The sequence below is a fragment of the Alexandromys fortis genome, unplaced genomic scaffold (genome assembly GCF_014885135.2).
Source record: "Alexandromys fortis isolate MF-2015 unplaced genomic scaffold, M_Fortis_MF-2015_v1.1 scaffold_21, whole genome shotgun sequence".
Taxonomy (NCBI): domain Eukaryota; kingdom Metazoa; phylum Chordata; class Mammalia; order Rodentia; family Cricetidae; genus Alexandromys; species Alexandromys fortis.
In genome coordinates this window covers 240428-256808 of record NW_026067905.1, presented here as the reverse complement: position 1 = coordinate 256808, position 16381 = coordinate 240428, and positions in this window count along the sequence as shown.

The window sequence follows — 16381 nt, the reverse complement described above, 5'->3', positions numbered from 1 at the left end:
TGATTCTACTGAAGGAAGCATCTCCACAGCCAGAAAACCACTCCTTACGTGCAGAACTACAACGCCAAATGCAGCTGTGCTGGGCAAGCACCAAGCTGCAATAAAGTTTCATTGATACCTAAGAGCACAAAGGGAAAATGTGTGAGAATAAACAGTTGGGCACTTTTTAAAGCATACCTAATACCAAAACACTCTCTTACTTTTTGCTAGAAGCCTCCTTTCCAATCAAAACATTGCAAGAGTTATTAAATGATTTCAATTGCCTGGTTTTGGCATCAACTTTTCCCAGTTCCCTTGGATGTTTTTCCACTTTGCACCTCCATTCTTCCCTACAGAAAATGTGGATAATATCTGCCAACTCCATGATAGTGATGAAGAGGAAAAGATTAACAAGATCCGAGCGCACACATTGTTTAAGTTTTGTGTGGTGAGAGGGCTGTAGAAGCGAAGACCCAGAGAACCTGGGAACCTGTGTGGCTTTGGTGTCGGGTTGATTGGAGGTCAGATTCATGGGGACATCTTTAGGCACAGCTTGTGATCTCACAGTGATAACTGCACGGGTCGAAGGGGACCTTTTTCTAGCACAAGACTATCCCACAATACAGACTTATTTAACCCTTCAGAGACCAGGGGTGAGCAGGGCCTGTGGGATGTTTAAAAAAAAAAGCAGCAATTGTATACCCTCACCAAAGCAAGCAAACAAATAAATAAAAAGCAAAAGAAAGAAATTGCCCAAGAATTATCTTTTAGAAGGTCATAAGGCAAAATGAACAGCAAAGAGGAAATGCCATAAAAAATTTGGGCATGTCTTGCCATGTTAAATGTTATACTTTGTGATGTCGAAAGGACATTTAGTTATTGCATTCTTCTCTAGAGATCAAGAAACAACTAATATTAGTTTCTCTTTAGCAGTAGTTTATTGTTTGTTTTTAAGTTGTGTTCCTACTCTGCGAGTTAACTGAACAAGGATAAGGTAATATCTGTAAGTGTCTTGTATTGCTCCAATATAGCATGGATATAACACCAAAATATATTTCATATGAAAAAGAAAATATGTACCATACAGAAGATAAAAGTTGACTTCCAAGACTTAAAACATTTCCTCTGGTTCTAAACCTGATAGTCCTGACTTTAAACAAATGGCTGCCCCTTTCCTAATTTATCCTTGGCTACAGTAGGGGTAATTCAGAAAAATGGAAATGAATTGTGGAGGTGACACCCACATAGATCTTGATGATTTAGAGACCGGCTTGCCCCCCCCTTAATTGGGGATCATCTTTAATGTTTCCCGGGGAAGCCGAGTGTATCCATGTAGTGGTCCCCTAAATCTTTTTTTTTTCTTTAAAAAACAACCAGTCAGAATTCTTGGGTTGGTCTGGGAGAGTGGTGGAGACATTAGGAGCTTCCCAGGTCCTAATTGATTTAACAGCAGTTTAAAACAATGTTGAATGTTGTCGGGCAAGCTTCTTTGTCGTATTAAATCTAGTTTCCCGAGATGAATTGCATGCTAACCACATACTATGTAAAAATCTCAAGGGCTGTTTATTGTTCCACAATTTACAGTCGTCTTGTTAGAGGATTGCACATCAGTTTCCCTTGAGCCGAGGCAGAAGCAAAGACAAATAGCATGCAAACTATATTGAACAATTCATTATATTATATTGTGGAAACCTCGGCGCAGGGTGGAGATAACCCTTTTATGCGCTCTGCCTTATTGAACAGTAATCACTCTGGAGTGCTTTAGATATTTAAATCATATTTATAATAACACATATTAATGTAACATCCCCCATAAAGTTCTCAGGCATTTTATGAGGAATATAAACCATGGAAAAATACAAAATTTTAAAATGCAGATATACCTACCCTGGGGTCTTTGAGGCAACCTAATGAGGGATATATACAAAATCCCAGGCTGACAGTTTGACTATTTAAGGAGCATGTAGGATAACTCAAACACATTTAAGATATTGCTGGTTACGGACACATTCTTTATCTAAATATTTGGCCAGCTTGGGTGCAGGCTTATTTTAATTTTTACTGCTATGAGTAGGAAGGAAGGAACGATTAAAAATGTTTAGAACCTTTCAAATCAAAGCTTTGAAATCCATATACCTGGAGATCAATCACCGATGTAAATTTACATGTTCTATAAAATGACATTATTAGAGCCGTGAGGTTAATTTGAAGGCAAACGAAGGCATTTATCTTGGCATGACTTGCCTGGATCCCATAGAGTGGTTTGTGACTGGGATCTAATGGATAATTTGATAATTTGTCTGTTTATCCTGAAAGAAAGGAATAATCTTGGGGTCCCATGGGTATATTCTTTTCAGGATTCCATGAGATATTCTTTTTTCACAGCCCGGGGTCGTCCGGACTGATATAAGGACCTCAGTGGAGGGCAACTTTCTGATTCTTAACAAATTCTTGCAGCATCGTTAGTGGTTATTTTTCTGCTCCAAAAGGCCCTTCAGCAAGGGCTTCCCCACCCAGGGTTCAGGATGCAGTCAGGTACAGAGCTGGGACTTTGTGTCCTCCGATGCTCTGGGCTTCTGTTTGATTGTGGTTCATCCTACTCCCCCCCACCCTCCCTCCTCCACCTCACATTCAGAACAAGTTGAAGAATTTTAGGAGCTGGGAAGATGGCCCAGGTGGGTAAGGGCTTGCTGTGTGAGCTTGAAGAACTGAGTTCAGGGACTAGCACGCAACTAAAACCCAGAGGTGCAGAAGATTCATGTGCATGGTGCGGGTAGATGAGCTTTGGACAGGGAGACAGGAGCAGGACATGAAAGGCATGTCCCTGGGGCTCACTGAAGCCCAGTGTCCACGTGGGTGCGCGCACGCGGGGACACACACACACACACACACACACACACACTCACACGTTACTTTTTAAATAGTGATTCTGCTCCATATGAATGAGGGAATTCTCATTTCATCTTCTGTAGTGTATTATGTTCAGAAGTCACACGGAAGAGAGCTCAGGAGGAAACCTCAGCTCTCTGCCAAGGCAGCCATCTCCGCTCTAGTATTTACTCCTCTACTGCCAGCCTTTCACATCTCTTGGTTGCGCTTGATTTGTTCCTTTCCTTTGTGTGCTTTCTTCGGGGACCAGGAACGCGTCAGGGGAAGGAATAAAATACATGTGGGATAACCAAGTCCCAAGTCGGTCAGCAGTTGTTCCGGGTCAGGAGCTCTCCCCAACAGCATCATCTGCAATGCATTAATCCAGCTCAGGCTGCCTCACGGGAAGGACCCATCACAGCGTGAATGAATGGCTTCCTTTTGTTGGGAAAGAATGGGACCAGCAGGAGTCAGCTATTAGCATTGGCACTAAATTGTCTAGATATCATGAAAATTCTTCCCAATGATATCCCGCGGGCTTCTGGGTCTGTGCTCCTAATTTTTGAGAAAGTTGTTAAATAAAGATGTCTGATTATTAATACTGCCATGCTTTGTTTAAGCTCTAGTGTGAAGCTCTGTTTAGAAAATGAAGCTTGCTGTAGATACAGTTTAATCAGGTCTAATTACAGAAAGAAGACTCTTTAGCCCCGAGAAACAGTTCTGTTGTTACAACCATAATGTTCTCTTGACCATTTGAGTTCTGTCTGGACTAGAAGTTAGCATAAGAAAGACTGACAAAGTTAGAAATACAACCAGGGAAGCTGGAGTGGTGGCTTAGTGGTTACTTTTGCAGAAGACCTGGGTTTAGTTCCCAACACCCACATGGCAGCTTTAACTAGCTATACAGCTATGCTCTAGTCCAGGCATTCCAGAACCCCCTCTGGCCTCTGTGGCACTGCCCACACATGGTGCCCAGATAGCCAGGCAGGCAAACTCTCATTCACATAAAAAATTAAAATAAACAAACTTTAGGAAAATGAACCGAGAAGTCCTGCAACTTTATCCTGATTCACTCTGAAGGTCCATGGGCTTTCCAAGCCTTGGGAATGCAAGCCTTTTGCGCTGGTTAGGCTTCATCGGATACCTGTTTGTCAAGGAACTACTAGGTTGAGTTTCTGTGCTAGGTGTCAGCTATTAAACACAGACACAGCAACCTCAACAATGTAGGCCTTCCAGTCTAGGCACTCTCTGTTCCCAGGCATTGTGGTGACACTCAGAGATGGTGCTAGGCATAGAAGTAGATTCCAGGATCTCCATAGTAGTTCATGAACTTACCTGGCATGAGTGAGAAGGAAACACGGAACACGCAACAAACCCACTTAGGAGTTTATTAAAGGGGGTGCATACAGGCCTAGGGATTGGTGGTGTGCAGAGAGGGGGGAGATGGGGCGTCTACCTTTTTAAAAGCTGCCTAGTGCATTTGCACAGGGGGTTGACATGGCTACGTCATACGCAGGGGGCTCATGCATGCGCACAAGGGCTTAGCCGAGCCATGTGTAGCTCATGCAGGGCCCTTTAACATCCCAGGGGCCATTAGGCACTTCTTCCTGAGGGCTTGTCTGCACCTGCATGACCACTAGAACCCGGAAATATCAGCCTCATGTAGCTGAGATCATTACAGTTTACACCTATTCAGTTGAGTAAATTGGATGGACATGGGCTGACATATGCTTTCTTACTTCCCACAGTTAATCAGCCTCCCTCACACACTTGTATTTGAGAACACTTCAAACAAAGCTATTTGAATTAGATGGAGATACCTTCATTAAGTACTCTTCCCTGTACACGTCCAAAGGGATCTAAATGAGCTTAAATGCCTCGGGAGTGCTGGGATCAGATGCGTTTACCACCACCTGGTGAAGTCTGATGTGATCTCTGTGAAGTCAACTTGCAATGTCTGTCTGGTTGAAAACTGTGGAATCTTGAACATGAAGTTCATCCCAAATGTTAGAGCACCAGACCAATAAAAACTCAGGGACTGAAATTGGGGCTCAACATGAAGATCTGAAAAACCAAGCAGTCAGCCCGTGGCTCTTCCCTCCACCTCAGTCTGAAATGGCGATCCTGCCTCCAGGAATCTCAGAATGAGACTGTGTCTGAGCGCTGTTTCCTCCCGTTTTATAATCCTACCTAGGGCTGGGACTAAAGGCATGCACCTCCTAGTTTCTGTGGCAACTAGTGTGTCTACTAAGATTAAAATTGTGTGTTACCACTGCCTGGTCGGTAAAGCTGACCAGTATGGCTGGTTTATTCTCAGATCTTCAGGCAGTCTTTATTTATTAAAATACAATTGAAATGCCACTACACCATACTTTCATTTTTATTTTGTTTTTGAGATAGTCCTGTAAGTTGAGATCCTCCTGATTCAGCCTCCCAAGTGTTGGGACACACAGACAACACCGCCATATCTCATACATGCTTTTTTAAATGCTGTTATCTCAGAGTGTAACCTTCCTCGTATGGAACAAGGTTCTTTTTACAAGATTGTGAGTGATTTAGGAAGACATTTCATTCCCATGAAGCTTCAATATATAAAGCATAGCCTCTTTCACTAGGCAACAAGCAATTTGGAAATACACATTCCTCCCAGATAGCTCTTGAGTTTGAATGAGGAATATGACAATTATCAATATTTAATTGGTGGGTAAACTGAAGCACTGAAGACTTAAGTGAGTTGTGAGCACTTCACTAATTAAAAGTATAATGAATTCCGCCAAGGGTTCCCTTTTCCTGTGGGGCTTGTGTCCCCCAATCCAGACTGTTCCAAGTAGAACTTGTACATTTCCCATAAGCCCTATGGGATTAGTTTACCGATAAAATTAGGGAGGCATCAAATGAAAGTTAGGTGAATGGGACACAGGCTTCCCAATTGTCACAGTGCCGTGGCGCAAGAGGTGCCAGTGATAGCAAACACGGAGTGAGAACAGAGCAGGAAGTCTGGGTGGCACTGACGTATCCCAGATATGAGATGCGTTGACAAAGCATCTTCAGTGTTAAAGAAGCCGTTGGACAGCCAAACTCTGAAGATGTAAGAAACAGAAAACCTGAATATAAAGAACACATTTGCTGGAATGTAGCTCAGTGTGTCCAGACGACAGATCCCTGCCTACTACTTTCAATGGTATCTAAGCTCCTCACTGGCTTGTTAGATGTCTGATGGACTCACAGAATGTTCTTGAGAGTGTCTTCTTGGCTGAATTTCCTCTTTACAGTCTTTCATCAGAAATAATTTGATATACCTATTCCCAGTCAATTACTCATTGTCTGAGAGAAAGCCTAAGGTTTGGGTCACCCGGAGACAGAACAGCTCTCAATGCTGAGAAGGCTTCGGCGTTTTGATTTCACTTACCTGAAAATGACTTGTTTTAAAAGAGTTAGTCTTTGCATATTTTACCATCCAACCTGGCTGGAATGACGGACTTTCTGTTTTCTTCAACTGGAAGAACTGGTTGTTCTGGATCGTCGCCTGTCACAGGCAGGTGCATTAGATCGTGTGTTTGATTCTGAGGGTCCCCTGGACAGTGCATTATTCTCCTCCAAGTATGCAACCTAAGACAGAATAAGACAGACAGAATGTGCTATACACAATAAATAAATAAATAAATAATATTTTAAAAAAGAAAGAAAGTATCATTTGCCAATTTGTTGTGGCAATTTGCATGAGTTACGTCATTTCTCATAGCCCTTGGCTCATCTTTATAATGTGGTATTAGTCAGGAAATAACTAGGCTGCGCTTCAGTAACAAAACACGCGGCAGACACAATGATGCTCAGTTACTTTCCAGCCCGCCTTGTGAAGCTGCACATCCCTGCTTTTGTGGGGTCCAGCCAAATCAAACACTGCTGCCAGAAAGTGAAATGTTGATTTTGTTCCGATCTCATTGGCTAAATCAAGTCACGTGGCTATCTCTAACTTACAAGAAATGGACCAATGGAACAATTTCATTTCTTGTATGCAGAAAAATTAAATTATTTAAAAGTGGTCATGTTCATACCTAAATGGAAGAAATAGGACGAATTATTCATAAATTCTCCTCATATATTATGGTTAATATTGCTGTAGTTTTTATTTTTTAAAGAGGAAGGCTGAGCATCTGAGGAAGAGTATTGCATGCTGTACAATGTCAGAACATGAGAAAGCACACAGTAAGCTCAGACTTTTTGAGGACCATGTCATTCTTAGACACAGAGACAAGGGGCATCTGAGATGGTAAAATGCAGAAACCTACATTTTCAAGGGTTTTTTTTTTTTTTTGGATTTTTGAAACAGGTTTTTTTTAAAAAAAAATTTATAAAGTTAAAAGCCCTTTAAATGTGAAATACTCGTGTTAAATGAAGAAAAGGGTGGAAAAACTGAAGGATTTCTTTTCCCCTCAAGTTTGCTTGACGGCATGGTCTGCACTTTGGCCCCTCCTGATTTATGTTTGCATTTGAGAAAGTAAATTGGAGAATAGAGGTTAATTCAAGCAAAATTTCCTTTGCTTCATTTTTCTGCAGACAAAATTACTAGGATAAATCACAGCACAAATTAGTCAGAGGTCCTATGTTTAAACAGAAAACGAGCTGTTTTCTTAGTTTCAAAGTCACCAAAACCTTCCTATTTCTGTAACTCCAATTTCCAGGGTAGAGAAGTCTGCAAGCATGCAGAGAGAAAAACAGGGCATCTCTGCCAAAGAGATTGCCCTCTGCAGCAGGCAGAGGCCACCAAAGTAGGCGACAGTCCACCCAGATCAAACTCTGCATCACACGCTAGAGCCAAAGACTCTTCAGGGAGGTGCATCTGACCCAGTGGTCCCTCTGTTGGCTCCGTCCTTGGAGGAGGATTGCCTAACGCAAGAGAGGCCTCCTATGAGCACAGTGAACAGATCTCCCAGCCGATCCTGTGTGGAGTCGAGCCTGTGGAGTAGCTGGCCAGGTTCTGCTCTTTCAAAGGAAACTTGGTTCTCTTTCTTATTTAAGGTGTGAAATGAACCGCTCGCCAATACACAAGTGCCTACGCACACTGTGGAATCTGGAAGCTAATCAAAGGCGATGAGGGGTTCAAAGGGAGCTGGCAATGATAAAAATCAAATTTAAAAAGTCAAGAGTAAGATGAAGTCAGGTCTCTAACAATCTGCCCATAATGTTGTCTTTCTTTCTGAAGACACAAAATGATGTTACTCCACAAAATGATGTTACTCCACGTGATGCACTGAGATACAACATCCAGGGTTCCAGAGAGCTCCGTGTTCATCTTTGCCTCTGGTGTAAGAAAACCTATCATGGGACTGGAGAGATGGCTTGGTGGTTAAGAGCACATGCTTCTCTTGCAGAGGACCTCGGTTTGATTTCCAATTTCCAGCACCCATTGGAGGCCCAAAATAGTCTGTAATTCCAGTACCAGAGAGTCCAAAATCTTCTTCTGGCCTCTGAGGGCACCAGACATACATAAACCCATGGTATACAGACATACAAGCAAGTAAAACACATATATCCATAAAAAGCTCTTTTAATTGAAAAAAGAATCCATCATAATTTAAAATAAAATAGAGCAGTGTTATAAAAAATAAACAGGATTTCTGTAAATCTATTCTATAAGAGTATATAATTTGTAGGCATGTGGACTTTTGTTTAGTTAAGAATTTTGATTTTCCTCATGATACATTCCCATCCACTGATGAACCTAGACTCTGGGACAGGAAGCCCCTCTGGAGTCTGCTTTGAGAGTCTTGGGGTACCCTCACAGGTCCTGGGCAACTGAAGGCAGGGGGCAGCATAGACAACTGTCAAAATGCCATGGCTAGAGTTCAGATAGGCAGCTGGTATTTGCCCAAGTTTAAGAGCCCAGTGTGTCTGCCTCATCATGGTTCCTATCAGTGAGAGTGTGTTCTAGAAAGCAAGGATGGACTTGTGTGTCAGATGAAGCTGCACTGCAGCTCTCAAGTACGTCAGTCATGGGAAGGAGATGAGTTCCAGAAGTTTCTCCATAGTTTCTTACCCCGTTTTCCCAGCATTCGTCTCCAGTTTTATCCCGATAAAATGACTCTTTAGATCCTAACCTGAAGGTAGCATGTACCCCTTGCATCTTGTGAATGTGACCCTTTCCTGCTTGGTCATAATCTGTGCTGAGACCAACATGTGAGGGCAGCTTTTTCATAGGATACACCCCGTGGCTGCAGCCCACGGTTCATTACAGAGTCTCTTAGAGTCGGAGGTTGGCTGCCTTACTTAATGGGCTAACAGCTAGAGAGGGGGAGAACAGCCCCCTTGTCTCTCAGTCTGTTAATAGTAGAACCATTAATACTGAAAAATGGCTGGTAATAAGAATATTTCAAGGAGGAAAAAGCCTTTTCAATAAATGAGCTTTCACAGCTCCGCAGACTGACCGAAACAGCAGCGTGGGGCTGCAGGGATGCGGCTTCTGTTGGCGGGATCGCACACTTATTGTCTCCTGCTATTGTTACTGTTTGTTTGCTGACTTCTTCTTTTTCTTTTATCATCTAGTAATTTCTCTTTAAGCACCAGTGTCCAAAAAATACATAGTAATCTGTGACCCGGGAATAGATTTAAATAACATCACAAGCGTTTCCCATGGCAACCAGCCTTGTCAAGCTGTCAGGTGCCTTGAGACAGACTTATGAGAAGTTCCCCAACAAATATGAATCTTAAGATGGAAACGGATACGATTCCTGCTGTTCTAGTGATATCTCAAAGCAGACCCACAAACCTCAAGAACTTCACACCAAAAGCTGCAAAGGAAATGGTTTATCTCCAGGATGCATAGCAGATAAACACAGCCTCCTCAAACATGCAGAGTGAGTCTCTGCTCTCGGAAGCCGCCCTTGCTCGGCCACTGGTGACTTTCAGGAGACTATGGACTTTTGTAAAGTTCTGGTGATTTTTTCCCCCTCAAGTAACTAAGTTTCTGGGGCCACCAAAGTCCAATCCAAGTTTTAGGTGGCGAACACTCAAACTGAGCTTTTGCTATGAGAGAACCTTGTGGTTCAAGCGAACTCAGAACCCTTCAGCCTTTTCATTTCTGCTTCCTGTGCTTCCCTGTGGACCAGAAGCCCCGAGGGAACGGGGGTTTGGTGCGGTTGCGGTAGAGCTGGAATTAACGCACTGTTGAAAGGCGAAAGCACTGGTGGTTGAAGGATGGGAAAGTCTCCTACGTGTCATTGAAACCAGAGTGCACCGTGTGTCTTACCCGGTAAGCGCGCGGTTAGATGAACGCTGTACTGAGCGAGCCGTAGATGGAGAAACGAGGTTCTCACTGCCTGTTACCCTTTCACGGAGGCTGAGAAAGCCTAGCAGGATGCATTTCTGTCTCTTGCATGATGTTTACTAGAACTGAGAAGACATGGAATCCACTCTAGTTTAGCCCATTAGCTATTGCCTCAGAACAAACCACCCTAAAGTTTAGTCTTTAAAAATAATTACACGGTTTATAATTCTGTAGATTTGAGACTCAGTGAAGCCCAAGTTGGAGGATTAACACCCATGAATTCCATTCGTCTAGGGTGGCCATGATCTGGGCTTTCTCCTTGCTTGTTCCCTCCTTTCTCTATGTGGTCTCCCTCCTATAGATCTCTCAATGGGATTCCAGAAGCATAAACCGGAAGTGGCCATGTCACCTTAAGGCTTCACCCGGCAGGTATAGCACACAGCCCTTTCTACTGAATGCTGTTGAACAACAGGTGTCACAGCGTTAAGAAAGGGCCCCATGATATATGTCACCAGAGAGTGAGTGTGTGTCACAGGGAGCCTCCAGTGTGACAGACGAACTTCACTCAGATTGTGTGACCTACAGTCCCTCAACTGCCAGTCAAAGGAAGAGTTTGGACTGGTTCAGCCGTTCCAGTGTTTCCGCAGACATTCCACACATTATACTATTTCAGGTAAAATAGCTCCATATCCTTAATTTTCAAAACCTTTTTATTGACCTTGTGGATTTCACATCATGCATCCCGATCTCACTAATCTCCCTGTCCCCTTGCTTTAGCCCTTTGCCCTTGCAGCCTCCCCTCAAAACAAGATTCAAAAGTAAAACAAACAAACAAAAAACCCAAGCTAAAACAAAGCAAAACAACAACAAAAAAATGAGCCAATGAAAAAAGTTGCAGAAGCCAGAGGCCTCTAACCGGGCCAAGACTCATGACAATGAACACTTACAAGTAAAGATGTATGGACTAACGGGTCCACTGTGTGACTCACTGGCCACACCACAGCTTTCGTGCCACCCCACATCATGCCCACACCTTTCACCCTCATGTCTCATAGGATTTTCCTGCAGTTCAGATGAGCACACCGCAACTCTGACCTTCCTGTTTTACATTACTTTTATTTTGCATCAATGGGAAAATCTAGAAATCTCCTGACTCTCCTTATCAACGACATCCACCATCAAGCAACCTTTATCCCGTGAAGAAAGTACAATTGCTACCTCATTTTTTGGATGTGGAAAATAAGACACTGGTTGGGTGTAGGTACCCCAAGTTCCAGAACCAGTGTCTACAGGGCGTTCTCCAGCATGGTGCAGTGAGCAGAACAGAGCCTGCGGCTGCTTCCCAAGAGCACAAGACAACATGAAGAAAAGATTCCATGCTTTCGGTGGCTGGAGAACTGGCTCCCATCGAGAGCGTGTCTTGCGAAGGACCCAGGTTCAGTTCCCAGCGACAGCATAACGCCTCACATCCGCAACTCCATTTCCAAGGGATCTGCCCCTCTTCTGGCCTCAACAGGCCCTGCATGCACATGGTACACATACATACGTGCAGGTAAAACTCTGGTATAAATACATTTTTATAAAATGAAAGATCCCATGATTGCAAAGACCATGTCCACAAGTTGTAACTGTTATGTGATAATTTGCCATCTTTTTCAGTATTGAGACAGCTGCAGGAACATGACTTTATGTTTGCTGGCATATGTTCATTGTATATAATTTTGGGTTTCTTAATGATACTTCCTTTCAAATATATCATGTACTTAAGTGGTGTTCACCCTCCTCCCACTCCCTCGCCATGTCTCTCCTCCCTTTATCCACAACTTCTGAGTCTCCTTCCTTTCTCTGGGGTCTCACAGCACAGTTCAACCTGTCCTCCACTTACCGCAAATCTCCTGCCTCGAGCTCGTAAGTGCCTGGATTACAGGTGTATACCTTGATGTCTAGATGCAGGTGAGATGGGCATCTTAAAATTACCTGGAGCCACTTCACAGGGGCTCGCATATGCTCTCACACGCCCATTAAAATCCACATTTTGCTTTTAGTTAACACTTGAAACAGAAATTATGCAGAGAACAGAATTTGTTTTATGGATGAGAAAGGCTAAGATGTCCGTGTTAAACGACTCAGCCCGGGGGATCTGGCTTTAGAATCAAGTGTGGAAACTGCTGGTGGTGAGTGCCTCATAATTAATTAGCTGCAGGAACAGGACATATGGCAGAGGTTAGAACTGTTCCAAAGGCCACGAGTCTCAAGCCAGACTCTCAGGAACACAATTAATATGTTATTGTGTATCTTAGTTAAGAAACTGTGGCAGAGAGGTGGGGAAACACACGCGCTTCAGACTTTAACCAAATAGCTTTGAAACTGTTTTTCAGACAATGTTTGTGTTGGGGGTACAGTTAAGGTCCTTGAGACTCTAGAGTGAATATAAAGGCTTTTCTGGAGAGGAGGGAAACTATTCTGGGAAATGTTGCTTCTCTGGAGAGTGAAATAAATCAGCAAGTGGCCGTGTCAAAGCGTCACTGTGACTAATCACCTTTCAAATGACTTGTTTTGGTTTTGCTTGGCTTTTTCCAGACAGCTAACAAAGAGAAGCGCCACGTTGGCAAGGGTGAGGGTAGTCTTCAGAAGCCAGTGCTTAGCTGCTTTGGCTGGTGGCATTCTGCCTTCTTCGTTCCTCAGCTGTTCTTTGATGGAGCCTTGGTGGGACCATCCATGGGGACACAGCAGGACTCACTCTCCTCTGAGGTGTCACCTGGTGACATTCACTGAAGACAAGGAGAAAAGAGCTACATACAATGGCATAAAACTCACTCAATGAAAGAGGGTGATAGGCTGTGACCTCGATACTTAGAAGGCTGAGGGAGGAGAGTTGCAGGTAGATGCATGCTCAGCTGGGCTAAATGGTGCCTAGAACATCTGATAGACTTTTCTGTGAAGCAGGAATTTTTGAAAGAATGTCCTACCCTCTCTGTGCAAAGTTTGGCAGTCACTTTTCTTTGTGTTTTGCTGATGCAGTTTGGACAGCACACTAGTAGCTGTCAAGGCAAGGACAGTTTCTTGTTCAAATGGCTAGCCTTTGCCATAAAGAAATTAAACTCCATATGGAGATTTTTTGATGTCTGTCATCCTTTTTTGGAATTACATGTCTCATTGTAAATAAAAGTCTTGTTATTAAAACATTTATATACCATGTTTTGTAGGTATTTGTAAATATATCTCTGTATGACTTTGAAAACATACCTAGCATGACTATAAGTTTGATAGTTGTAGAAGACTAATATTAACCTAGATTTATGATCCTAAGTAGCTTTCAAAGATTAAAACTTTACACATCCTTTTTTTAAAGAGCTGTGTGGGTACTATACTTTAAACAAGAATAGAAGCATACATATAGTAAAGCAAAAATAACCTTAAATTTGTATCAATATGAAAAAATCTATCCCAGTGTAAAATATTTGGGACTAACTGTTAAAAGTAGACTCAACAATCCATCTTTTTATCTCATCATTTTATACTATATTCCCTCTTTTACTTCAGAAAGAGATCCTTGAATCTAATTCCTTTGTTTACCTCTTTTCCTGACGATGACCAATAACAACTTGTAACTATCCCGCCCCACCAACCCATCATATGACCCCAAAACATCCATCCCACCTCTTGGGAATATGAGCCTCATGTTCTTTTAGACTACTTCCTGTTGTTTAGGGGTGCTGGTATCTTTAGGAGAACCTGGGAAATTTGGAATAATTGTCAAGTCCTAGAAGGGTTAGATATATTATTTGTTGTCCAGTCTCTGTGTAATGGAAAAGTGAAAGGCTTATCTGAAGTCCTGGCTGGAGTAGTCTGTGAGGCTGGGCCATCTCAGCCAGCAGCCTTGATGCTGTGCTGGATGTCGAACTCTGAGAGAACTGCAACAGAGGCATTTTGAATGCTGGATCACCTGGGCCTCCCATTGTTGTTGGTGTTTGGTCCCCTTACTCTGGAAACACATAAACTTTCAAAGATAACATTCTTATCTGCATTAACCAAGTATAGAATGTACAGTATGCACAAGTCAGTTAAAGATGATTTTGTTTTTGTTTGTTGTATGTTTGAGCAGGTCAAAGTTCAAACATTAAAATAAAATTTAAAAAAGCTTTTATAAGTTCATTTGGATTGTATAATCAAACTGTAATATACATCTCTATTCATGCCATATTGTTGAAATATGAAGCGGCGGGGCTGCGTCCCCAACACCCCGGCCGCTTGGCTAGCTCACGCCCGAAATAACAACACACAAACTGTATTCATTTAAAGAACTGCTTGGCCCATGGACTCTAGCCCTTACAGGCTAATTCTCACACCTGGACTAGCCCATTTCTAATGGTGTGTGTAAGCACCCCAAGGTGCGCTTACCGGGAGGATTCTAGCCTAAGTCCATCGTGGGTTGCAGCTGCCTGGGAGAGCTGAGCATGGCGTCTCTGCTCCAGCAGAGCTTTCGGGTCTCTCTGGGAGCAGAGCAGAGTCTGACCTCACTTCCTCTTCCGCCCAGAATTCTATTCTGTTTATTCCGCCCACCTATCTTTCAACCTATCAGGGCCAGCAGTTTCTTTATTGCTCAGCCAATGAAATCAACAGATTGATATGACACTCCCACATCACTTCCCCTTTTTCTGTTTAAACAAAAAAAAGAAGGCTTTAACTTCACATAGCAAAATTACATATAACAAAACAGTTATCAAGTAACAATTATAATAATCTATAGCATAACTAAGGAAAACTATAACTATAGCTAACTATTCTTAACTCCATCAAAGAGTCCAGAAAGATGCAATATTACCTAAGCAAACAAGAAATCCAAAGCTCTAGAAATGACAGAGACATCTCGCTGCCTGGACAGTCACCCAAAGTTCCTCGTACCGTTGGGGCATCCATCTTCGGCCTACAGGCCCATAGTTTCCAGCAGACATTTCCACAAAGCAGGAAATTTCAAAGGCAGTCACTATCTGCTTGTCCTGAAGAATGTCTTGCAGACTCTTTCATGAATCAGGAACCCCGAAAGATCATCTCACCTTTAGGCAAGTTCAGCAGTCCTCTCTCTGCGGGTTCTCTGTGTCCAGTTTATGCAATAGTCCAGGCAAGAGCAGTTTCTTGCCCAAATGGCTATCAAACTCCATAAGGATCCTCTTCGATGCCCATCTTCCTCTTGAAGTAGATTGGTGCTGCCAGGAGCAGAGTGTCTCATTGTCATGAAAAGTCCTAAGTTATTAAAACATTTAAAATGCCATATTCTATAATCTTTGAAAAATATGAAGAATGCCTATCTAAAATATATCTATGCACATCTAGAAAATCTTAACTAACATAACTACAAGCTTAACTACTATTAATGATTATTCATTAACAACCTATATACATTCAAAATTGACCTTAAATCTCTACCAATAAAGCAAAATCTATACTAATGCAAATTATTCATATCTATATCATATCCCCCTTTAAATGTAAAAGAACATTTATAAACAATATTTGGGAACATGGGCGCAGTTTTTTCTCTCCAAACTGCTTCCTGCTGAATGGGGGCGTCGTTAATTAGGTCTTTCATGGTATAACCTGTGTGCTAGTTTCATCTCAGTTGGAAGTTGAGCGAAGCAATTTTTTGAAGGTATTCACAGCAACCGTTCAGGAGGGCGTGGTCCATCATACCATATCGGAATAGAAGAAATGAACAGGGTCTCATCCTCTGTGAAAACAAAAAAAGAAACTCCTTTCGAAAGCATCATGTCCTTAGATCCAAATTTCAAAGTCAAGGCATCAAAATCTCTACAATGGATTAGTTCAGCAGCATTTATAAACAAATATCTTTTGGCAGCTGTTGGTCCTTCCTCAGCATTCAAACAATTCAAAGAGAGCATAATAGTATACAGTATCAAGATTCTCTGTGTATTTTCCATCTTTGTACAGCTTTATTTTAACCTCTATTTCATTTATTTTTACTTTTATATTCTCTGTATCTCTTTGACCTGGAATAACTGTAGACCAGGCTCTCCTTGAACTCTCAGAGATCTGCCCGTCTCTGCCTCACAGGCATTGGGATTAAAGGTGGTTGCTACCACACCTTGAACTCACAGAGACCTGTTTGTCTCTGCCTTCCAGGCACTGGGATTAAAGGCGTGTACTACCACACACAACTTCTCTTTTTCTTACTTTTTTTTTAAGAACTTTTAACTTTTAACTTGCATATATTTTTAACACTGTAAATCATTTAAAAATTTTCTTTGTCTT